Source organism: Geotrypetes seraphini, chromosome 2 (genome assembly GCF_902459505.1).
Source record: "Geotrypetes seraphini chromosome 2, aGeoSer1.1, whole genome shotgun sequence".
NCBI lineage: Eukaryota > Metazoa > Chordata > Amphibia > Gymnophiona > Dermophiidae > Geotrypetes > Geotrypetes seraphini.
In genome coordinates this window covers 160,674,187-160,700,810 of record NC_047085.1, presented here as the reverse complement: position 1 = coordinate 160,700,810, position 26,624 = coordinate 160,674,187, and the positions used below count along the sequence as shown (strand labels likewise).

The window sequence follows — 26,624 nt, the reverse complement described above, 5'->3', positions numbered from 1 at the left end:
CTGGGACTTAGGCCCCTCCCCAGTGCATCATGTGATGAATGGGGAGGGGTCTAAGGTCCTGATTGGCTCAGATGCTTAAGGCCCCTCCCATGGGTGGGGCATGAGGCACCTGAGCCAATCAGGGACTTCCTTAGGAAGGAGCCTATTGAAATCCTTGATTGGCCATTTGTTTTGGTCAATCAGGGACTTCCTTAGGCCCCTTCTGAAGGAAGTCCATGATTGGCTCAGATGCCTCAGGCGCCGTCTAAGGGAGGAGCCCGAGGCATCTGAGCCAATCAGGGCCTTAGGCCCCTCCCCGTGTATCACATGATACACTGTGGAGGGGCCTAAGGCCCAGTGTCATTGTGGGAGGTGCAGGCACAGGAGGTGTTTTCAGTACCTTCTGCTCCCAACTTCAAGGTACGAGGAGGGGGCGTCTGGTGGCAGGACGGAGTGGGCATCCCTCCTGCTTTTTTTGGGGGGGAGGGAGGGAGCGAGTGGGCGGGCACCTTTGGGGCAGGAGGGAGTGGACATCCCTCTTGCCATCTTTTTGGGGTTCCGGGGGATGGTGGCTCAGGAGTGCTAGTGCTGGGGGAGCTTTTTTAATGGGACAGATGGCCCACAGAACATCTGTTTCATTAAAAAAAAGAAAAGAGAAGCCCTGACAGCAGTGACAGTAGGCTGCTTCCCCTGTCACTACTGTTAGGTGTCTGCATTGTGTCAATCGCTCACTGAGCGATTGAGTCGGTGGATTTGCATGCAAACTTGATAGTGAATCAATTGCTGTTGGCCAGAGAATCGGTCAACAGCAATTGAGTCACTATTTTTAGTGGATCTAGCCAAAAGGGTCTATTTGTAGCAGTCCCCTAAAAATAAAACCTATATATAGAGAGAGAGAGAGGAAAAAAAAAAAGTCCAATGATGCGACCTTACCTTGAGTATTGTGTTCAGTTTTGCTCACTGTATCTCAAAAAAGATATAGTGGAACTAGAAAAGGATCAAAGAGAGACCAAGATGATAACAGGGATGGAACTCCTCTCATATGAGGGAAAACTAAAGAAGCTATGGCTCTTCAGGTTGGAAAAGAGATGTCTGAGGGGAGATATGATTGAAGTCTACAAAATCCCGAGTGGTGTAGATTGAGTGCAAGTTGATACATTTTTTACTCCATCAAAAATTACAAAGACTAGGGAACACTTAAGGAGATACTTTTAAAATCAATAGGAAGAAATATTTTTTTTCACTCAGTGAATAGTTAAGTTCTGGAACCCATTGCCAGAGGATGTAGTAAGAGCAGTTAATGTAGCTGGTTTAAAAGAAAAGGTTTTGACAAGTTCCTGGAGGAAAAGTCCATAGTCTGCTATTGAGACAGATATGGGGGAAGCCACTGCTTGCCTTGGATCGTTACCATGGAATTTGGGTTTTTGCCAGGTACTAGTGACCTGGATTGGCTACCATGTAAACTAGGCTAGATGGATCATTGGTCTGACCCAGTAAGGCTTCGTATTATGATCTTATGTAAATAAGAGATCATTATTTCTCAACAAAAAAAAGTTACCAGCATTAAAGCATTTGTGTATATTACATAACTGCAATTTTTCAGTCTACTACCTTATTGAAGATTTTACTATCATCCTTAAAGTGGCGAACCTTACTTGACAGCCCTTCAGCAATATAGCTCACAAACATATTAAAAAGAAATAGGCCAAGAATCAATCCTACTTCACATTACTAGTTACATCCCTTTCCTCAGAATGAACTCCATTCACCTGTCTTCTCTTGCCTTCCACTCAACCAGCTTCCCAGCCAGTCACTTTGAAGCCTACACCAAAGGCTGAAGAACTCTTAGATAGAAATATCTTCTCTTCTGGCAAGGACAGATAAGCTAGGAAGTCTACATCGTCTTTGGAGAAGTAGTGCTTCTTGGACCAATCCTTTCCCCTTATATAATATTCTATCTGGAAAAAAAGCCCAATATATAGAACAAGCTCCTATCCCATTTAGGGAGGAGCGTGGCCAAATCGGCCAAAGCCGTTGCACAGGAGGGGGGAAGGGCTAGGGCAGAGAGGGCCGAGATAGGGATAGGGGAGGGTCAACAAAACACGGCCAATCAGGGAGGAGTAGGGGCAGGGAAGGGGAGATAGTTTAGCTGGGCGGAAGGGAGGTCGCCCCCCTTTTGAATCGGAGAGCTGAGGAGGCAGGCGCGACTTATTTTCTCATAATCACGCAGCGGCCATCCTTATCCCCTGCATCGGGCGCCTTGCAATCTAAAGAGACCAGCGTGCACTGCTTCGGACGCAGCGTCGGAGCGTCCTCAATCCGATTAAGCCTGCACTGCCTAGAATGTAGCGTCGAGCCATCCTTAACCCGCTTAAGCAGCGCCTAGTCTGACCGGAAGGCAGCGGGTAGGTAGATCGGCCTGGGGTGGCGGCTTCAGACCAGCACTGTCCATCTGCTGTTTGCTGCCGCTATTTGCGGGAAGCGCGCGTGTGTAGAGGTATCGCGGCCAGGCACTCACTGGGACGGCCTCAGGCGGCCGGCGGTTCCGACTGAGAAGTAGTTATTCTTGGACCAATCCTTTCCCCTTATATAATAATCTATCTGGAAAAAAAGCCCAATATATGGAGTTCAGATGAACACAACACATACCCTTCCTGAATTAATCTATCAAGAAAGAAAATGATATTAATTGGTCCCCTCAAATACAGTGCAAGTGAGGGTCAAAGGGCGATTCTAAAAGGGATTCTAAAGGTACATGCATTCACTTACTCTAATTTTACGATGTCTCAATAGTGGGTTAAGCATACCAATTAATACAAATAGGGCTTTAAATCACTTAAAATAGCTTCAGCTAACTCAACAATAAATAACTACTAACTTTAAGAAGCCTTCTATTGCATTTATCATTTTTTATTTTTTATTACCACATAAACAAATATATTTATATCAAACTGATTTAAATAACATATTATGAAACCACACTCTCTGTGAACAAATCATATTACACAACTGTTTTCTTTATAAAATAGCTCAACGGGAATACCCCATTGGGCCAGAAAACCTGTACCGGAACAAAGTCTTTTCTGTTTCAGTTCCTTTCAAAACCACATTGTCCTGTTTTAAAAATTATCATACGTTCTCTTGCTGTATTGCAAATTGTTACCACAATCTCATGTTGCTCAACCTCAATGATTATAGTTTATGCTTTTGATATCACCATTGGACTCTACAATCATGTTGCTCAGTCGGATTAGGGGTATACTGTATTCATTAAAGATTCTGAATGGATTCAGATGCCTTATACTCATTTGAAGGCTTTCTCACTCTTGCGGTCATTGAGATCCTTTTCTGACTCCTGTTCTTTTAGCCTCTCTTGTTTTTTTAAGGCTTTATCACTGTCATGTACTTTGAGCCCCTTCTTTTGCTCATTAGAAATGTGTCACATTTATTTGAAAGCTTTCTCACTCTTGTGCTGTAGTTTGAGCTACTTGTAACACTCATTAGAGAACTGTGTCACTTTCATTTGAATGTTTTCTCACTAACTCTTCGATCCCTTTCTCTCACTCATTAGAGCCTCAGTGCCAATATACTGATGCTGATCACTGCTTTTATGAGAGGGGAACCTATAAAGAAGCAAATATGAGACCTAACAAAAGGAAGATATAAAAGCCAACCTTACTGAGTCCTTTGACATCCCTCCCCTATTACGTTTCCCTGACTCATACATGCTATATAATTATACATGTTGTGATTCCATCTATACACCCAACATAATTTTAGCCACTCAGTTCAGGGCAATGTTCAGCCTAGAGAATTTTAACCTTTTCAATATTGTCTTCACCAAGTATCCTTTCAGAGGCTCCAAAGAAAAGTAAAAAATTGATGCTATTTTTTTTACAAGTGAAGAGCAATATCCCAGTGATCACACTAATACCCTGAATAGACCATCTAGAAAATCTCACTCCTAGATAGAAACCTTCAGTTTTATTCTTTTAAGTTGTAAATCTCACAATTTGGGATGGTTCGACTTTGGCATCTTTACATTTACCTTCTTGGAAAATAGCAGCAAGGTTCTAGTGATAATAATAGGTGGGCACCAGTGTGTCAAGCATGGCACTGGTTGGGTACCAGTAAGGCAGTAGGCAAGATCTTGTCTCTCAGTCTCCATCAATACTACTGCTTTTCTTGATATGATAGTATCTCTATAATCCAACCCATATGCTAGACTTGGTATTCTAAAACAGAGTCAACATCTTAGAACACAAGGATGATGGTATCCAGATAATGGTCCTATCAAAGATAGATACTTTTTAATACTAGACCCAATATTCAAAATAATTTTAATGCCCAGGGAAGGCTCTTGGCTATTTAAATTGCCTATCCAGGGCTAGCCAGTCATTTTCAGCAGCACTTCACAAGATAGTGCCTCTGATAATTCCCAGTTAGCAGCAAAGCCAAAATCTGTTATTTTGGGGGTGTTCCGGGTGCAGAATGGATATTGAGCTGGTTAATTGCTATAAATAATAATCCTAATCAGTGGCATAGTGAGGGTGAGAGGCACCCAAGGTGGTGGCATACCCCTTCACTCTCTTCTATGCCTCTCTCGTTCTTTTACCACCCCTCCTGCCAAGCCCTCTTCCCTTCCCTTCCCCTATACCTGTTTAGCGAGCAGCATCTCTAATGTGCTGCCTGTGCCAGCATTGGCTCTCCCTCTGACATCACTTCCTAGTCGTGGAACCCAGAAGTAGTGTTAGAGGGCAATTCCAAGGTTGGCGCGAGCAGCAGGTTGAGCTGTGCTGGTGCCAGCAAGACCTAGAGGTTTGGTGGTGGGGAATTGAAGGCGCATGCACATAGCTGATTAAATGTCAAATGTAGCACTTGACTGGCTTTGTTTTCACCTGCTCCATATACCCGGAAATTCAATGCCATGGCAATCTAACACAGAAAAGCAAGACCAGAATTTGGAAAAAAAAATTGTGATATGAGAAATATTACTTCTGGGAGTTTCCTGGAGGTCTTTTTCTACCCACATGTGGATGAAAACATGGGGATAGTGTCAGTGTAGGTTGACATCTTGAATGCACACCTATCAATGGCTTTAGAAATAATGGCCCCACAAAAGAAGGTCCTATGTCCTATAAGTAAATGCTCTCCTTGGTTTTCCCCAGTACTACATAGCCGTAAGTATAAAGGATGTAAACTGTAAAGAAAATTGTGTAATTTTTGTCTAGAAGAAGACAGGTTCAGCTGTAAGAACATGTGGCATTGCACCACCAGGCCTTAACAGCAGGCAAAATGCAATATTTATCTCAATGAAATGAACAGGCTGTAAATCAACCAAGCAGTTATTTAAAATACTAAACAGTCTGCTGAAATCACACAATAGAACTAGTCTTCTCAAACATAACTGACCAGCAATGATTTTCTTGCATACTTTGCAAACAAAATTAAAGGACTCCATCAAGACCTAAAGGGAGTTTCATTAAACTTTCCACCAGGTAATGAATTAAACATTTGCTCACCACCCTCCAACTTCCTGAAGCCCAGCCCCTTGGGACTCATTCAAGAGGGTTTACAGAGGAAGCTCTTGAAAATAACTTGAAAGGCTTAATCAGTTGATTCCTCACTAGAAAAAAAACAGTTCATCTAGCAAACAGGGGCCTTATTGATGGGGCATCTAAATAAGAAAAACTAGCTAGATCCAAGTCAACCTGGCTTCAAATTGTGGTATAGATCAGAAACAGTTCTTGTATTTATTTACAAATTCTTGATATATCACCAAGGGCCACAGATGTGGCATATATGTACTGTATGCAGTTTACAATGTGAAAAACACATAGGCAAAGGATGAAGGCCAAAGATATGGGGAAGCACTATATTATAGAGCTTTGGTCTAAGATAGCTGAAGACAGTTTTCCAGGAAATGTTCAGGCAGAGGGACAAGGGTTAGGGAAGGTGGAGAAATCTGCTACTGGAAGAACAGAAGGCAGTGAAGTGCAAAGGGGATAAGGAAATGTTGATGTAGGCTAGAACAGAAGGGTGGAGTGTGGCACAATGTTTAAAGCTACAGCCTAAGCACCCTGAAGTTGTGGGTTCAAACCCATGCTATTCCTTGCTCTCCATTGCCCCTGGTACATTAGATAGATTGTGAGCCCGCCGGGACAGACAGGGAAAAATACTTGAGTGCCTGAATAAATTCATGTAAACCATTCTCAGCTCCCCTGGTAGAATGGTTTAAATAAATAAAGACAAATAGGAGGATTTGGAATTAGTGCCATAAAAGAAAAAGCCAGTGTTCAGACCATAACAGGGGAATCACATGATACAAACAGTGGGCCCAGTGAAAGCGCTTAACAGCAGTAGACTGAATGAGTTCTAGGTGCTTCAAGAAATGTAGGAGTAAGCCTGCAAAAAGAGAGTTACAGTAGTCAATTAGGGAAATGGCTTGGCCCAGAATCAGTCTACTGATATGGCTAAAGGGAAGAAAGTGGTGAAGGGGCACAGAACACTTGTAGTGCAAAGAAAGAGGATTGGCTCACAGTATCACTGTGTTGGTGAAATGAGAATCTGAAGTTTAATTGAACACCAAAGATTCTCAAAAAGTCACTTCAGGAGAAATTGTGACCATCAGAGAGGGCAGGGAAGTGTGGGTTTGGGGAGTGAATGGTTTCACACTTGGAGAGATTGCCTTTTAGCCAGGAGGAGACCAGGGAGGAAAGCAGGTGTTTAAGGAGGACAAGAAAAATGACAGAGAAAACATAAAATAGAATTTGAATATTATCAGCATAATGGTGAAATGGTGTGGTGGCCATGTTAGTCCACTCTTCAAGGTAATATATAGAAATAAAACAAAAACATAAAGGAAAAAAATACCTTTTTTATTGGACTAACTTAATGTAGTTTATGATTAGCTTTGGAAAGTAAACCCTTTTTCCTCAGATCAGCATAGCAGAATGAAACAACCTGATTTTGGATAATGGTGAGTAGGGATAGAGGGAATTATTAAACAAGGTGGGGGAGGGGGGAGCAAGCATAGAGCACTGAGGAACACCAGAGGTAAGAGGGTAGATAGGAGAGTGGGGCTGAAAGTGACTAAGATAGAAAGAATGGTCAGAGTGGTAACTACAAAGCCATGAAAGGACAGTGTAAGTTATACCAATGAATTATAGTTAAACTAAACTAAAACTTGGATTTGTAGACTGGGTCATCACCAAAAGAGGAGCTAGACTTGGTTAACAATAATTAGAAAGAAAAACATAAGGTAATAAAACAAAAAAGGGACCATAAATCAAAAGACAAAAAAATTAATGAGTGATTTACAAAATGATTTTCAAACAGAATTGTTTTTAAAGTTTTGCGAAAGGATTGAAAGGAGCCTGGACCCCTTAAAGTAAAAGTTATTTCATTCCATAATTCTGTCAATTTAAAAATAAAAGATTAGCTAAATTTCCTGACAGCTTTTATTCCCTTAACTGAGGGAAAAGAAAGTTTGAATCTTTGGGTACTTCTCGCGAGAAAAGATCTGTGAGCATTCCAAGATAGGGGAACAAAGATACCAGTTGATGAAGAAGAAGGGAGTTTTGCACAAGATCAGAGGAAAGGTTAAAAGAGATGACAACTACATAAGTGTGTTGATCGAGAGACTCTGATGGCTTGATTCTGATGGAGAATGTAGGTCTTCTCAAGAAAAGAGACAAGTTTCAGCTAAAAAAAAACAACAACATTTTTTAAGTAGTTTGGAGAAGAAGGGCATATTTGAAATAAGGTGATAGTTGGAAGTTAACATAGTAAATGTTTGCAGTTAAAGATCTGCATAGTCCATCCAGTATGCCCATCAAGGTGTCCCGATGAAACAGAGGACTCAATTTTTTTGTTTTTTTCCCTTGGCAACGTGGGCCCCCGGGAAATATCGGCAGCATTGCCTCCCCCTGGGAAAGATCGGCAGCGCTGGGCCCCCCCAGAAAGATCAGCAGCACTGGTTCCCCCCCCCCCCGGGAGATCGACAACACTGTCCTCCCCTGACATCGCCATCAACCAACCTGAATAAGTGACGTTGGAAGGGGTGGACCGGCAGATGCAAAAAGTTGCTGCAAGGTCCCGTGATGACTGCGTCTGCCTGTCCAACCCCTCTGACGTCACTTACCTCTTCCCTGAGCAGAGCCCAGCAGACGTAGTCATCGCTGGACCTTGCAGCAACTCTGCCGGTCCACCCCCTCCGACGTCACTTATTCAGGTTGGTTGATGGCGATGCCGGGGGAGGGCGGTGTTGTCGATCTCCCAGGGGAGGGGGCAGCGCTGCCAATATTTCAGGGGTGGGGTCCCAGCACTGCCGATATTTCCCGGGGGGCCCGCGTTGCCAAGGGAAAAAAACAAACAAACCAAGCCCTCTGTTTCATCGGGCCCCCCTGACAACTTCGGGCCCTAGGCACATGCCTACTTGGCCTATTGGTTAATCCGGCTCTGGTGCTAGCTGACTTAGCGTGTGCTAAATGCTAATGCGTCCATAGAATATAATGGGCACATTAGCATTTAGCGCACGCTAAATCGGCTAGCGCGCCTTAGTAAAAAAAAACCCTTAAATGTCTGTATCATAACCTCCTTATCCCTCCTTTTCTCTAGGTTATACATATTGAGGTCTTCAAGTATCTTCTTATATGTCTTTTGGCACAAGCCTCAAATCATTTTTGTCATCATCCTCTGACCATGTCAAGTTTTTTTTTTTATGTTTTTAATGAGATATGGTATCCATAATTAAACACAATACTTCAAATGAGGCCTCACCAATGACTTATGGATGAGCCTCTCTCTATGGTAGCTTAGCATCCTTCTGGATACAGCCATCACCTTGTAATTTACAGTGCTGGCGAAGTTTTGGGTTCACCGTGGACTGCAGAAGATCATCAGCAATCTTCCACAGTCTGAATATGGGGGGGGGGAGGGGAGGAAGAGATTGTCTTTATCTGCCTTTATTTTTATATGTTTCTATGTAAAAAAAAAAAAAAAAAAAAAGGTCAGTGACAAAGAAGTGTTTTTGTCAATTGAAGTCATATTGAGTACGCTGATATAAATGCATGAGGTCTTGGATATTGAGGGGGAAGAGAGAGGAATGGCAGATAGGTAGCAGAAGGAAGGCCAGAGTTGTAGGGTGGGCAAGGGTCAGAGTTGGTATGGACAGGAATGGTGGGCTGATAAGGGCCAGGGATTGAGGGCGAATATGTTGCAACAGAAGAGGAGGGAGAAAAAAAGCAAAGGGCAAGAGAAGAGATCACCTATAGAGTACCAAAGAAGATGCCCAAAGAAGTGCACAGGGAGCATTCCTTCAGCACATGCCCATGGTACAAGCACCTTAAGACAGAGTGGGTTAAGTAACAATAAGGAAGTTACATCATCTTGATCAAAGGTCAGTGGGAGAACAGGATCAGAGTGGAGGTTTTGGATAGGTGGAACTGTGACAGGTGATTCTTCATGAAGCTAATAGGGCAGGATTTTTCTTCAGCCATTCACACTGCTTGCATGACTGGCAAAAAAGAGGTAATGATGGCAAAGTATTTGTATAGATCAAAACCTGTCTGTCAGGCAGACAAAAATCAGTTCTGTTCAGTTATTACCATGGGCACTGGACTGTGAGGGACGATGAATCTTTACCATTTCTTATTTTATTTAACATCTACCTCAAGCCTCAAGCTATGCTACTTTGGCTTATAGACACAAAATTCTAAAACTAAGCCAATGATCTACAACTATTTATAGTCACTGAGCCAGATCTACCCACAACTTTGAGTAAATTTATTGCATGTCTAAAAGCAACTCAGGAATAGGCGAAAACCAACAAACTGCTTGAACCCAAGTAAAACAGAGATTTTGTGGGTTTTTAACACAAATGGACCTTATTTCAAATATATTATTTGGGAGGTATGAACTTCCTCTAAAATTACAGTTCAAAAATTTTGGGATACTGCAAGGCTTTTCATTTACTATGATTCCACAAACTCAAGCAACTTTTTAAAACCATTTTAATTATCTTTATCAACTATGAAATCTCCATATATCAAGAAAATGAGTCCTTTTAAAATCACCCATGCTATGTTTAGCATCATGGTTAGACATATATATATATAAACAATTATTGCATCATTATTAGACTTTCTTCATAGTCTGTTCAGCCAAGGCACAAGCACTCTAGTTTTGCAGTTAGATTTAAGTAGTGTCTTTGATCTAGTTGATTATATTATTCTACTTGACTGCTTACAGTCAATTGGAATTTCCAGTAATGTGTTGAAATGGTTTCAGGGTTTTTTGGGTAAACAATCGTATCAAGTCTATAGTGATAATAAGCAATCCTGCAGTTGGGTAAACTCTTGCGGAGTTCCGCAGGGTTCCCCTTTATCCTCTACTTTGTTTAACATTTACATTGCCTCTCTAGGGAACTTATTGAAAAGTTTGAAAGTAAAATTGTATATCTATGCAGATGATATCACTATAGTTATTCCTTTTACTAACCTGACTTCTGAGATAAAAAATCATCTGTCTTTTATTTTAAAGCAAATTGAATTGTGGATGACTGCATTTAAATTGAAACTCAATTCTGACAAAACCAAATTCTTTCTGGCAAGCCTGAATGACAAAATTAAAGATTTATCGATTTCTTTGAATAATCAGGTCTTCCCAATTGACTATTCCATAAAAATTTTGGGAGTGACATTGGATTAATCTGTGACTTTAGTTGAACATACGGATGCATTGGTTAGAAAATGCGTCTCGGTATTGTGGAAACTAATGGCCTGTTTTACAAAGCCGTGCTAGGGGCTGCTGCGCCTAGAAAATATTTTGATGCTGTATCATTCCGTTTATTGGTTCAATCTTCCATTCTAAGTATGTTTGACTACTGTAATATCATTTACTTGGGAACTTTTAAGAAAACCCTTCAACGACTTCGAGTTATTCAAAACTCGGCTGTTAGATTGATCTTCGGGTTGAAAAAATGGGAACATATAAATCCTTATTATCAAAAATTGAACTGGTTACCCCTGGAAGCAAGAGTTCTGTTCAAATTTTCTTGTCTTTGTTTTAAATCAATATTTGGGTTGGCCCCTACGATTGGTTGGGTAACATTATCACGCACTCCTCTTCCTACCTAAGTTTCAGAAAACTTGTAAAAACAAACTTGTTCAACCAATTTGTAACCAAGTCCTCTTAAGCCCTACCTCTCCATCTCCAACCGAAGTGTTCCCAAGATCTCTCTTGCCTCACCTCTGTATCATTCTCTCCTGTATTTTGATGATCTTACACTGTACCTATATTCGCTGATTGTCCAGCTCTTCTTTGTTGTAAACCACCTCGAACTACCACAGCTTTGGCGGTATATAAGAATAAAATTATTATTATTATTATTATTAACAGGCCTACTCATGGAATTAACATGTTTACTTATCCTACAATAAAGGCCTGTCGATATAAAAGATTCTTAGATAGAACTCTTGCTTTCCAGGCAGGTAAATTGAATGAATGGTTGAGTAATATCACTATGCATTCCTCATCCTACTTCAGTTTTAGAAAATTAGTAAAAACAAAATTATTTAAATGATTTGTAAGTTAAGGTTTTACTGTTTTTATTTTCACTTTGTATGTAAGTACTGATGATTTCATATTGTGTTTTATTCCCTGATTGTGCAGCACATACACGCACACACAGAGTTAACAATTATTTGCTCACCCAGGGCTTATGTGGGGTCCTGAGGTGAATGATGGTGCTAATATAGTGAAGTTGGTAGTCCAGGCTTTCAGATGAGGCAATGGCCTATACAAAGTGCAGTTTAGCCCTAGAGGCAGGATTGTCTCAAGCCAAAACAAAACCTTCTTCTAAATCCAGAAGTGCACATACTTTCCCAAGTATGCACAGGATAGCCAGCATACCCCAAGGCCAGCTCAGAGAGCAGAGCTATGTAGCAGAATGCTGTGGCCGGATAGAAGTGATGAGTAGCATCAAGAGACCCAGACAAGGCATAAGAGAACTGAGGAATAACTTTTATGTTGATTTCTGCTGCTTAAAAGGATTTTGATTGAGGCTAAGTTGCAGGGTAAAAGGGAAGTGCTTGCCTGCAAAGCAAAGAGACTCATTCTACCTTGCAACAGTCAGATTCTAAAACGACACAGTTATTCATTTTGGGTTAGTTTTTGATAAGGAATGGATTTTTAAAGTGTGCTGCAATTTGAATATAAATTTTAAGAAAAAATGTTAATTGTAAAAAACTGTAATATATGAAGTGTGGGTGATGGAAGTGAGGTTCTGTAGATGACTTATTTTGAAAAATATTATAAATTTCATGAGCTTTTATAAATGGAAGTTGAGAGAAAAGTTATTTACATTATCAAGCCAGAGCTAACTACAGGTTGTTAATTGTATGAATGAAAGAGAGAAGAAGTGATGAGATGAACTGATGTGGATATTCAAATATTTTTAAAGAATGGGGATCTTGACTAAATACTTATTTATCCTGTCAGTCAAAAGTCTAAAGCAGGGGTGTCAAAGTCCCTCCTCGAGGGCTGGAATCCAGTCGGGTTTTCTGGATTTCCCCAATGAATATGCATTGAAAGCAGTGCATGCAAATAGATCTCATGCAGATTCATTGGGGAAATCCTGAAAACCCGACTGGATTCTGGCCCTCGAGGACCGACTTTGACACCTGTGGTCTAAAGCATTTAAGAAACAATCTGTCAGACAAAGTTGAATACTGACAGAACTGCCGTGACTGACTGGGCAATTGAAATGTAATTCTAAAAGAAAAATTACATTTGTGAGTGACTGAAAAGTATATATAAAAGTATTTATAAATAAAAGTAAAAATCTTTCAGTGCCTAACTTAGGGGTCCTTTTACTAAGGTATGCTAACCAATTTAGCACGCACTAAATACTAAGGTGCACATAGAATATAATGGGCGCCTTAGCATTTAGCATGTGCTAAATCAGTTAGCGCGCTTTAGTAATAGGACCCTATAGCGAGCTGAGGGTGTACCCTTTGCTGCCTATTAAGATGTTTCATTTTATTATGACGTAAGCATCATATCTTCTATTCAGTGCCTATTAAGGTATTTCTTAAGTACCATGTTTCCCCAAAAATAAGACCTACCCCGAAAATAAGCCCTAGTTGAATCACTGGATTCACTGGCAGCAGTGCTTCCCCTCCCCCCCTCGCACACCCTCCCCCCCCCCCCCGCTGACCCTTCCATCTCTCCCTCCTCACGCCGATCGCAAGACCGACATACCATTACCTTCTTCCAAATGGCAGCGTTGTGGCAGCAATCTAAATGGGCTGCTTCGGGTCTTCTCCTGCTGGGGCATTCCTCTGCCGCATCATTGATGATGTCATTAGCAATGCGGCACATGGAATGCCCTGGTGGGAAAAGGCCCGAAGCAACCCATTTAGATTGCTACTGCGACACTGCCAATTGGAAGAAGGCAATGGTATGTTGGTCTCGCGATCGGCAGGAGAAATGAGAGATGGAAGGGTCAGCAGTGGGGGGATATAAAGATGCTGTGGGTTTGTGATTGGGCATTGTTTCCCCCAAAAAAAGACCTAATGCGTTTTTTTGGGCCAAAAAGAGGAATCAACAGTACATCCACAACAATGCAGGTGTATGGAAAACAGAGTGGATCCCAGATGAAATCAAGTACACACTTTATTGAATCAAAATAACCAACATGGGCCATGTTTTGCCCCCATAAAGGGCTACGTCAGGAGGGTCTAAAACAGTGGTTTCCAAACCTGTCCTGAAGGACCCCCAGGCCAGTCGGGTTTTCAAGATAGCCCTAATGAATATGCATGAAGCAGATCTGCATTCCTGGCATCTCCTTTATATGCAAATCTCTGTCATGCATATTCATCAGGGCTATCTTGAAAACCCGACTGGCCTGGGGGTCCTCCAGGACAGGTATGGGAATCACTGGTCTAAAACATAAAACGAATAAAAAACCTCACTATTTAGGGTTCAATTACAAAATGGCGTATGAGCCCTCAAAATATCCACGTCTGATTTTGTTCTTTCTTGGGCTCATATCATAGCCATCTGATTGTATATAGCTTGTATGCTTACTGCTGTTTTAACTTTTGTATTTCCTCAAAATATATAAATAAAGACTGAAAACAGCACATATTTCATTTTTTCTTATCCTTTAAGGCAGTGTCTCTAGCATGCCCCGATGGGACCCATTTTGCCCACAAGGGCTTTTTCAAGGGTTCGTGGAGGAGCTCTATTCTTAGCGTCCTCTTAGTTCTGGGGCATGAACCCTTGAAAAAGCCCTTGTGGGCGAAATGGGTCCCATCGAGGCATGCTAGAGACACTACATTAAAGGATAAGTATAAAATAAAATATGTGCTGTTTTCAGTCTTTATTTATATATTTTGAAGAAATACAAAAGTTAAAACAGCAGTAAGCATACAAGCTATATACAATCAGATGGCTATGATATGAGCCCAAGAAAGAACAAACACAGACGTGGATATTTTGAGGGCTCATACGCCATTTTGTAATTGAACCCTAAATAGTGAGATTTTTTATTCATTGTGGGAGTTTCCAATTTCCCTCACTTTTCATCTTCACCATTCCTTTAGGGTCTAAAAATACCTCAAAAACACAAATAAGTGATCCAAACATTTGATAATAATATGCATAGATAAAAACATATTGTGTAAAAGTGACTGATGTGAAATTGTGAGCAGTCAAAAGTGCAACATGCCTTAAGAGGATCATATCACTACTTACATACCACTGAATTGAGTGTTAAGAATTTACACTCAAATATATATTTGTCATCATTCAGAAACACTATAAAAACCTACAAAACACATAAACATCTGAGATGCAATGATAAAGTCTTACAAGAACTGTTACCAAATGAACCCTTTTTTCAAGATCCAGAAGTGGACAATGATTATTTAGATCAGAGGTGTCAAACTCAATCACATTAAGGGGCCAAAATCCAAAACACAGGCTAAGTTGTGAGCCAGGCCCCGCCCTATCTTTGCCCCAGACCCCTCCCCCATAATAGTACTAATTGTAAAACCATTTTTTTCCATTCATTTTTCATATATACACACACAATATAATCTTATTAACAACACATAATAGTTAACCACAAAATTAAACTACACAAAGCACACTGTATGCTTCTCAACATTCATTCCTACCAGAGCACAGATAATCCCTATGCAAATATGGGACCAAAAACTAAAAGTACTAATATATACAAACAAAATCCTAAGATTCAAGACTCTGCATGCAGTACAACCCCAGAGAAAAAGAAACAAATGTATTACTTCCTGAGCAATGCAAAATATAGACAGCAGATATAAATTCTCAAAATTGACATAGTTAAATCACTAAATTGAAAATGAAATAATTCTCCCTACATTTGTTGTTTCCCTAAACTAGGTCCCTCCCTCCGGTGGGTGTCTTACCTTCTGGCCAGCTCTCGCCTGGCTGTTTTATGTGGCCCGCGGTGCAATGCAAAGTTATCATTGCCGCCCTGGTGTTATCTTCTAGCTGGCTACCTTCTCCTCACTGCCGCAGTGTGCACAAAGCTCCTTCCCATGCCTCATCCGGAAGCATTTCCTCTGATTTTACGACATCAGAGAGAAGGCTTCCAGTTCAGGCTCAGGACGTGCGTAGGAGCTGTCACCCACAGATTTGTGCGCCCTGCGTCATTGAGGAGGAAGGAGCTGGCCAGAAGGTTGGCAATGAAAATGCCGCATCGCACCGCAAGCTGCATAAAACGGCCCGGCGGGCTGGATTTGGCCCGTGAGCCTTGAGTTTGACGCCTGTGGATTAGATCATTGAGAACAAAGCATTAACCACCACCCCTTTTTTTTTTTTTTTTTACAAAACTGTAGCATGTTTTAGTAGCATGGTTTTAGTGGCACGGTTTAGTAGCACGGTTTAGTAGCATGGTTTTAGTAGTATGGTTTTAGTAGTACGGTTTTAGTAGCACGGTTTTAGTAGCACGGTTTTAGTAACTTGGTTTTAGTAGCATGGTTTTAGTAGCATGTATTTTTTTACAAAACTGTAGCATGGTTTTTAGTGCCGGCCACCGACACTCATAGAATTCCTATGAGCTTCAGAGCTCTTACCACCATGGCTGGTGCTAAAAATTGAGTTACAGTTTTGTAAAAAGGTGGGGGGGGGGGGTAAGTTAAGTAAGAATATAGTGAAGAATGAATTGCATTCATATTTCTGTTATATTAATTTTCAATATTTTTTTCTGTTAAAAGGTCATCTATATTTATGATACTGTGTCATATTACTTCAATTACTAGGATTTAATTTGCCTCTTTCCAAATTTAGCTAATTGATCATATAGTGCTTATGTTTACATTTGGTCTTTTTACTATTGTTATGCTGATAATACAATATAAATTGTATTTATGGAGCTATACCTCTTGTATACCAGCTTGGGTGAATATTTTCATGAAGCTGGTCAATAAATCTAAATAAATAAGCATAAGATAAAATGCCCAAGAAGGAGTGAAATAAACCTTTAAACTTTCAGACATTTCAGTTCAGTATTGATTGTACTAGACACTTTTTTCCACACTCCCTTGCTAATTCTGTATGTATTTACGATTCATCTGTGGTATTTCCATTACAGATGGGCAGACAGAAAATTTTCATGTCATTGTTTTTCTCAGGTTTGTTATAGTAACATAGTAACATAGTAGATGACGGCAGATAAAGACCCGAATGGTCCATCCAGTCTGCCCAACCTGATTCAATTTAAATTTTTTAATTTTTTCTTCTTAGCTATTTCTGGGCAAGAATCCAAAGCTTTACCCTGTACTGTGCTTGGGTTCCAACTGCCGAAATCTCTGTTAAGACTTACTCTAGCCCATCTACACCCTCCCAGCCATTGAAGCCCTCCCCAGCAAATCCTCCACCAAACGGCCATATACAGACACAGACCGTGCAAGTCTGCCCAGTACTGGCCTTAGTTCAATATTTAATCTTATTTTCTGATTCTAGATCCTTTGTGTTCATCCCACGCTTCTTTGAACTCAGTCACAGTTTTACTCTCCACCACCTCTCTCGAGAGCACATTCCAGGTATCCACCACCCTCTCCGTAAAGTAGAATTTCCTAACATTGCCTTTGAATCTACCACCCCTCAACCTCAAATTATGTCCTCTGGTTTTACCATTTTCCTTTCTCTGAAAAAGATTTTGTTCTACGTTAATACCCTTCAAGTATTTGAACGTCTGAATCATATCTCCCCTGTCTCTCCTTTCCTCTAGGGTATACATATTCAGGGCTTCCAGTCTCTCCTCATACGTCTTCTGGCGTAAGCCTCCTATCATTTTCATCACCCTCCTCTGGACCGCCTCAAGTCTTCTTACGTCCTTCGCCAGATACGGTCTCCAAAATTGAACACAATACTCCAAGTGGGGCCTTACCAATGACCTGTACAGGGGCATCAACACCTTCTTCCTTCTACTGACTATGCCTCTCTTTATACAGCCCAGCATCCTTCTGGCAGCAGCCACTGCCTTGTCACACTTATTTTCACCTTTAGATCTTCGGACACTATCACCCCAAGGTCCCTCTCCCCGTCCGTTCATATCAGCTTCTCTCCTCCCAGCATATACGATTCCTTCCTATTATTAATCCCTAAATGCATTACTCTGCATTTCTTTGCATTGAATTTTAGTTGCCAGGCATTAGACCATTCCTCTAACTTTTGCAGATCCTTTTTCATATTTTCCACTCCCTCTTCGGTGTCTACTCTGTTACAAATCTTGGTATTATCTGCAAAAAGGCACACTTTTCCTTCTATCCCTTCAGCAATGTCACTCATAAACATATTGAACAGGATTGGCCCAGCACTGATCCCTGAGGGACTCCACTACTCACCTTTCCTTCCTTCGAGCGACTTCCATTGTTATGTTGTTGTTGTTCCAATATGAATGTGGCTATAACTGCACACTCTTCTTAAAGAGTATACATGATGTGCACAGAGGGCATATTCTTATTAAAACCTAACACTATCACTCAGATTCTGTTTAGGTTGACCAAATTTAGGCACAGATCCCAGATCTGCACATAATCTAATTAATCAATCAAGCACTAACAATCAAGTAAGTTAATCAACACTTAATTAGCAGTAATTAAGCATTATGTAAGTTTGTCAACTTTATGTGGTTTATCAAATTAATAAATTAAATCTGTTCTATGCCCCAATCTAAAACATGCATGGCTACATTTCATAGAGTACAACCATGGGAAGAGTATGGTTAGGTCAGGGGCATTCCCTGAAATTGGGTGTAATGTTCTGGAATACCAGTATTTCCACACTTAACTGCTATCATTTGCACCTAAACAATGGTACCAGCTGGCAGGTGTAATGCTCATACTTGCTTAGAAGCTCTGATAAGCGATGGAATCAAATTTTAATAATAACTTAATAAAACTTTAATAATAATTTAATAGCAATGATACTCAAAGTTACAATCTTCAAACACCTTCATTTCTATAACTTGCTCAGTTCATCTTTTTTTTCACCAAGTATTCATATGTTCGTATATTTGGCAATAAATTAAAAAAATGACCCTACTCAAACCTCTATTTCATTACAGTTTGAGTTTTATGTAGCAAGCCTCCTGATCGGTCATAGTTAGTATGCATCAATATTAATCAACATCTTCTATTGTATATCAAAAATCACTTATCTTGTCTTTAATACTATTCAGGGTTCTGACATAAATTCGCATTTCATAACAAGTTGTCTGAAGGAACACGGATCTCAGGTTAGTGAATCTAGCCCACAGTTATTTGTAAATGCCTTTTTTTAGATAATGATACTTTATGACTGTTGTTGGTTGAAGGACTTGTTATGATTATTTGTATAAGCCTTTGGCTTTCATTTTTATAGTTGGTTCTCTGAGGATTATTTGTTTATATTTGTCTGATTTTATTTTTTTATACAGCTTTGTGTATGTAAAATTATGTAAACCGTTTAGGTTTAAACGGTATTGAAATTTTTAAAATAAATAAAAATAAAATATATTGCATTATTACTTGCCATTATTATATTGCATTCCAACATTATTCCAGCATTGCATTCCAGAAATGTAATATGTAATATATTATTACATACAAACAGAGGTTTTGCACATTAAACTGTTATGGTGCTATTTGCACAAGGATGGCCCTGAGGAAGTAGCCCTAGGCTATGAAACGATCATAGGCTGACTTGTGACAGATAATTTCATGTGCTACTTTTTTCTGTGTGGATTAGAAACACGTTGTTCCTCTTATTTTGAAACTAAACATAAATATATTTTGCAGAGGGTGCCTACTTATAGCAACAAAACATTTTTCTGCCTATAATGGATGGATGAGGGTTATCCAGCCTATATAACTGAGGCTTTTTTTTTCGTTTTGCTATGAAAGCAGCACTGCTCTAGCAGCTGGCGTGTTTGCAGTGGCGTACCAAGGGGGGGGGCAGGGGGCGGTCCACCCCAGGTGCAGCCTTAGGGGGGCTGCACAGCCGGCCAAGTCCGGAAAATTCTACTGGGCCGATCAGCCTGCCTCTCCCCGACGTCAATTCTGCCATCGGAGAGGAAGTTTGGGCCAGCCAATCGCTGCCTAGCTGGGTGGAACTTCCTCTCCGACGGCAGAATTGACGTCGGGGAGAGGAATGCTGGTTGGCCCGACACAGGGAAGGAGAGCTTGGGGCGTTGGGGCGGCAGTGGCTTTGGGGCATGTTCCCTGATGGCGGTGACTTGGGGGGCTGTTCCCCGATGGCGGCGGCAATGGCTTAGGGGAGGGCAGGGAGAAAGAAAGAAAGGGGGCAGGCAGGGAGACAGAAGGAAAGAAGGGAAACAGAGAAAAAGAAAGAAGGCATGAAGAGAGAAAAAAAGAAAGGGAGGCAGGGATAAAGAAAGGGCAGGGAGAGAGGAAGAAAAAGTTGGGGGAGGGAATGAGGTCTGGAGGAGAGGAAGCATACAGGCTGAAAGAAGGGAAGAAAGATTAGATGCACAGTCAGAAGAAGAAAGTGCAACCAGAGACTCATGAAATCACCAGACAACAAGGTAGAAAAAATGATTTTATTTTAAATTTAGTGATCAAAATGTGTCTGAATTTATATCTGCTGTCTATATTTTGCACTATGGCCCCCCTTTTACTAAACCACAATAGAATTTTTTAGCGCAGGGAGCCTATGAGCGTCGAGAGCAGCCCTGGGCATTCAGCGCAGCTCCGTGCACTAAAAACTGCTATTGTGCTTTAGTAAAAAGGGAGGGGGGGTTATTTGTCTATTTTTGTATGGTTGTTACTGAGGTGACAGTGCATAGAGTAATCTGCCTTGACCTCTTTGAAAAAAAACCAGAATAGGAATGATAATTAACATTTTCTCAGCGTACAGTGTGCTTTGTGGGTTTTTTTTAATTTTATTGTTGATAGATTATTTTGACTTGGTCATTTTAAAAGTAGCTCGTAAGCCCCAAAAGTGTGGGCACCCCTGAACTAGAGTGTTGAAGCTGCGTGTTTCTGCCATAAAGGTCATCAGAGACGACCTTTATGGCAGCCATATGCAACTACAACGCTCCGGCTGCTGTAAGAAGGCAGTTTAGACATCGCCGGCCACAGGGCATGGAGATTTGTCAGACCGGGCCTGTTGTCCGGGCCGGAGGGGGGGGAGAAAGCGCCATAAAGGTAAGGGGCAGGGAGGGAGAAATGGAGAAAAGGTGGGGTGGAGTGGAAAACAGAGTAAAACAGAGGAGGGAGAAGGATGCTGAAAGCACATGGGGAAGACAGAGGGGGGAGAAGGACACTGAAAGCACATGGGGAAGACAGAGTGGGGAGAAGATGCTGAAGGGAAATGGGAAACAGAGAGTGGGGAGAAGATGCTGAAGGGAAATGAGGAACAGAGAGTGGGGAGAAGATGCTGAAGGAAAATGGGGAAGAGAGAGTGGGGAGAAGACGCTGAAGGGAAATGGGGAACAGAGAGTTGGGAGAAGACGTTGGCAGGGAAGAAGACAGAGATGCCAGCCTATGGGAGGAGCGGAGGGAAGAAGATGGGTGCCAGACCAATTTGGAAGGAGGGAGAAAGGGAGAGGCACAGTAACAGAGCAAATGGAAGATGCACAGTAACAGAGCAAATGGAAGATGCACAGAGAAGAGAGACAGTGGATGGAAGGAAGAGAATAACAAGAAGATGAGGAAAGCAGAAACCAGAGAAGACAAAGGTAGAACAAAAATTTTCTATTTATTTATTGCTTTAGAAGACATGTGTCACTGTTTCTGTGGTGTTGCATTGTATGCAGAGTCCAGCTTCTTGCTGGTTCAATTTAACCTTTGTCTATGCATTTCTATTTTATCCCCCCTTTTACAAAACTGTGGAGCATTTTTTAGCGCCAGCCGTGGTGGTAGTAGCTCTGATGCTCAGAATTCTATGAGCATCAGAGCTGTTACCACTGTGGCTAAAATCCACACTACAGTTTTGTAAAAGGTGTTTTCTGTGTTCTGTGTGTTCGAAAGACATGGTTTTTTGTTAGGCTTGACTGCAGGATTGATCTGTACTAGTCTGGCTTGTTTAGTTTTACAATGGGTGTATTGATGTTGTACTGCTCACTGCAATATGTAAGATGCTGCCTTTTCCTAGGTACTCATGTGTGATATGTGGCTTGTTACTAAAAATCATGTTTTTTTGTATAGATTGGGGGGGGCAAAAAATGATGGGTCACATATGCTAGGTACGCCACTGAGTGTTTGGTAGTTCTAAACATTTCTGGTGGGAATTTTTTGTTCTGTTTGTATGGTATTATTACCCCCAGTCTCTTTTTTCAATACTATTGTATACATTATTACATTGCATTCTAGTAAATACTTGCACTATCAGAAGACAGTGTACTCTCTTTGCACACAGCACACAAGTTTTAATGAGCATGTTTGTATATACTGCTCACGCTTTAAGAACAGTACACACTATTAGCAACAAATGACATTTCATCACAAATGACACCCTATCCCTAATTCCCATTGCTTATTATCCAGGTTTGCCCAGAATTATGGCTCTGAACCTGCAGTCCGGACTCAAACATTCAAATGAGAAAAGAGACCTTTTAAATAGTGCAGCTGCATTTCCAAATCCACTTAGTTTAAAATCAGTCTAACACTGTTTGACAGCAGATTAGGTCTAACTTTCTATGTGACTGATTCAGTTAAACTCCCTTTATATACTTAGAGCCAATGAATACTGAACAAATCACATGTTTGTTCTCTTTCTCTTCTTTCAGTCTCTAGATAATAAAGGTTAATTGGAAAGAATGACTAATTTGTATTCAATCCAAAATGTTAAAATGTAAAAGCATGTGTTCTCTGATTTAGTGAAAGTCATAATTTTTACTCTACCAGTTCGTTATTATTCAGTAATTGCTGTAAGATGAATAGGGAGCAGGTGATATAAATACAGGCTCAAATGCCATGGAAGAAAGAAAGATAAGAATGGAAATTTTTTAAACTGCTTTCAGTCTTTACAAGGTTTCCCAAAGCTGTCCTGAGGATCCCACAACCAGCTACGTTTTCTGGATATCCACAATGAATATGCATGAGAGAGATCTAAATTATCGTACACTGCTGCCATTGCCTGCAAAATCATCTCATGTGCATTCACTGCGGGTATCTTGAAAACTTGAGTGGCTGTCAGGTTCCCAGGAGGGGTTTGGAAAGCTCTGTTTTATATCCTTCTTCAAAGAAGCTGCTTTCAATACACTTTTTTCACATACTGTAGACTGCATCTTGTTCTTCGCCTATCATGCGGTGTGTTGCTGTCAAATCTGCTGCATGCCAGTGAAATATTTTTCATTGATTTTTGTAATACTTGCTAACTGTTATACTTGTCTCAGGTTAGGTTTATCAATGATCTTTTTGCACTTCATGCATCACATTCCCTGCCACATGTTAAGCCTACTGATTCTGTTGAATAGTCAATGAAGTGTACGTAAGGAGGTACAAATCTGAATTCATGAGGCTGGGAGGAACTGGTGAGTGGCAGGAGAATTTGTGGCCACAGGGTGACTTAAGGCTTCTGAAAAAAACCAGTCATTTCAGTCTGAACTGGAGAAGTTTGTTGGAAGTGCTGGATGGAATTCTGCATGCGGCTAGCATATGCAGGGTTTACAATGCTTCTGGGAGTTAGGTCATTAGAAAATATAGTTGAGACAGATGAAGCTGGGCTTAGGTGATGGTTGGATGTGTGTGGGTAAAGTGTCTGGATTTTGAGTGAATCTGGAAAAAGTGAAAGGTTATTTTGAAAAATTTGGGTGATCTAGTTATCTGCGGAGATGATGCGGTATATAAACCCAAGATTTAGATTAGATTAGATTAGATCAGAGGAGATAGAAACTGTGTGCTGGTGAAAACTGAAAAACTGTTTCTAAGAAAAATATTTTTTCCTTGAGGTCAACTTTGTTAGTTGAAAGAGCCGAGGCTTGGTGGGAAAGGTAAGGGTTCTGGATAAAACCCAGACTATTACATAGTAGGTTATTTAAAAAAAAAAAAAAGATTTTCCTAAGATTGAATGGTCTTCCTGGGTTTCAGATTTAGAGATGTTAAACTATTTTCTCTGAAGGCTGCAAAGGTTGGGATAACCCTGAATCAATTTATTGGTCAAGGATTTCGTGGAATTGAGTCTGGAACCCAGGATTTTTATATTTTCCTGAGTTCTGCTGTCCTGAAAGTGGGCTGGAAGTTTTAAAAGCAGAAACAGCTTGTGGAATTCTCAGAGAGAGAGAGAGAGAGGGGGAGGCTACAGTGCCGCTTTGACTGTAGTGCTGTCTGAAGCCCGCCTTGAAGGGGGAAAACTTTCAACAGAGTTAACTGGAGTCTCTGAGCAGGGCACTACTGGGAATTATTTTAGGCTCTCCATGAAACTGTGTGCCAAAGGCTGTGAAGCTGTATTTGAGGCTGCAGTATTGCTCTGTGCTGATGAAGCAAAAAGAGGTTATGATTGTTCAGCTTTATTAGCAAACAGTCTCTGAGGTCAAAGCCAAAGTCACCATTAAAGTTGAACTTAATTCTCAGAAATACTGTATACATTTTTTTTTTTTTTGTTCCCTCATGGTTTTCAGCATTTTTGGCTACTAAGAGATTGACTGTTGGGGTGGTGGCTGGTTCTTCTTAGGGTTACCATATGGCACCAGATTAAAAAAGAGGACAGATTGATATATATGGGTTTTACTTCCATTGAATAAAATGGAAATAAAACCTGGATGTCTCAATTCATCCTCCTTTTTCTGGAGCCATATGATAACCCTTGTTCTTCTGGTGTAGACACAGGTTAAGGGTAGAAAATGACACGGTGACAAAATTCATCACCGTTCCCGTCCGCGCGGATAACCGCGGGAAATAATCCCATATCATTTTCGAGTGTCTATTTCAACCTCAGTCCTTCTACATCAGCATTCTTCATGTATTTGTTGCAAAGTAGTTTTTGGTATGTCACCAGACTACTTGCTCCCTCATTTTTCTTTGAGTCACTTTAACAAGAATACACGGAGAGTACATGTGTTTACATACCCTTCCATAAAATCTTGTCACTACAAGAAGTTCCTCGAGAGAATGTTTTTATTTCAGGCCGCCAACTAGAATACATGGCTTGGCAAAATGATGTTAGAAGCTTCTTCTTATTTAGATTTTAGAACATTGCTAAAGACACAACCATTTAACAGGCTGGTATCTTAACGTTCTTTGCTTTTTTTAACATATCTTTCCAATTTTATTCATTTTATTCACATGTTTATTTTATCTTGATGTATTTATTAGAATTATATGTATTGCTTTCCTGTTAGCCGCTTAGAATCTTCCCGGTATGGCGGCATATAAAAATTAATTATTATTATTATTATTATTATTATCTGATAAGTCTCCCGTGTTTTCTGAAGCAGCTCTGCCAGGACCCGCCGCAGGCTCCTTATTCAGCGGGCTCCTCTTTCAGCTGGGGAAACCGCCGCATGAGTCGCAAATCGCCACAGGCTCCTTCTACTGTGCATGTGACTGCTGGGAACTAACCTAGAGCTTTGTGGGGATTGGGAAACTTGCAACTCTACTCTCCCGCTCCCTCTAGGGGTCAAAGAAGGAAAGTCTTCAAAATGTTCAGTTTCAGGTTTAAATTGAGCTGTTTGTGGAGTGTCTACTCTTGAGCTGTGTACTGCTCTGGGGACATGCCTAGCAGGCATAGGCTGAATACCACAACATGCACATGGGATCTCTTAGGGAGAGGAAGAGATAGTAGATACAGCAGATAGGCAGACTAGATGGGCCATTTGGCCTTCATCTGTTGTCATGTTTCTATGCCTATACACACCCTTCAATAAGGTCTTTTTTGCTGCAGTAAGGCCCTTAATCATGAAACTCTAAATTAAGGATCCCCAATCAAGGAACTTACAAGAGAAACCCTTTCAAAGATCCCTACCCCCGCAGACACCCCAATCGTTAGCCCATGAGAATTTCCCCTTTGACACCCTGAACAGCTTTTCTGGGCCTCCTGGTCCAGTGGATTAGTGCTTACTGCAGCTTAGTAAAAGGACCCCTGAGAGAGTTAAAAAATAGCAGTAGTTCAGTACTACAGATTACTGACTACTACTACTACTTATCACTTATATAGCACTGAAAGGCATACGCAGCACTGTCCATTTTGACATTTATAAATGGTCCCTGTTCATAAGAGCTTATAATCTAACTTGGACAGACAGACATGACATATAGGGTTGGGGATGAGAACCCAAGGTGAGAGGAGTTAGGAGTTGAAAGCACTCTCAAAGAAGTGAGCTTTTAACTGGGTCTTGAACACTGCCAGTGAAGGGCAGCTGAGTGAGTGCATTTGTAGGTCAGTAAGAGGAGCTTGAATTGTATTTGGAAACAGATGGGAAGCCAATGAAGTGACTTTAGGAGAGGGGTATACAAAATTATACCTGATTATTTGAGAAAATGCTTGATAATGTACAGACCAGGTAGGTCGTTAAGATCAGAAAATGATATGTAAATGGATGTACAGAAAAGAGATGTAGTGAAATATGCAAATACGAGGAAACTTGTTTCTCAGTTGCAGATACCTGGTGTAATGTGATTTGTGAAAATGTCTTACAGTTTAAGAAACTGCTTAAAACAATTATCACTAATAATTGCTTGTTAAGAAGCCAATTCGTGCTAATTAACTCATTATTCAATTAAACTGCACATGCAAATTGAGTGTGCACACAAATTTGCATGTGCAGTTCAGAGGTTTATGTATTTTAGTGAATGCTTCCTGAATTGGAAAATTATAGAAACTGAAAATAACCACTATTTACCCATGAGTGAAGAAATATTCATTCACGTTTATGTGGAAAAATTAAAATTGTGATCCCAGGAACAGTACTAGCAGATATATTTCCTTATTTGTCTCCTACCTTTCTCAGTAGTAGCTCAAGATATTTGATAGACTCCTGTTGAAGGCTTTTGCTGAAACACAACTTGTGTTGAGCCCTATTTTGTGAATTGAGTCCTGTGTGCGTTTCTTTTTTAATAAAGAGCCAGTTCAACTGACTGGATACTATCCCTTTTGAGTACCTGTCTTGGTTCCCACTTCATCTTAACTGCTTGACTAGTTTATTATCAACA

General features: G+C 40.7%; 1 long non-coding RNA gene across 2 annotated transcripts in view; it reads left to right on the top strand.

Annotated features, from left to right (window-relative positions):
• Positions 1-2,129: 2,129 nt before the first annotated feature.
• LOC117353711 overlaps positions 2,130-26,624 on the top strand; it is a 64,406-nt gene continuing 39,911 nt past the window's right edge. Inside the window, exons 1-2 of one of the 2 annotated variants that reach the window (XR_004538002.1) lie at positions 2,130-2,384; positions 18,713-18,769. This is a non-coding gene — a long non-coding RNA (uncharacterized LOC117353711). The other variant, XR_004538003.1, reaches the window with a different exon arrangement.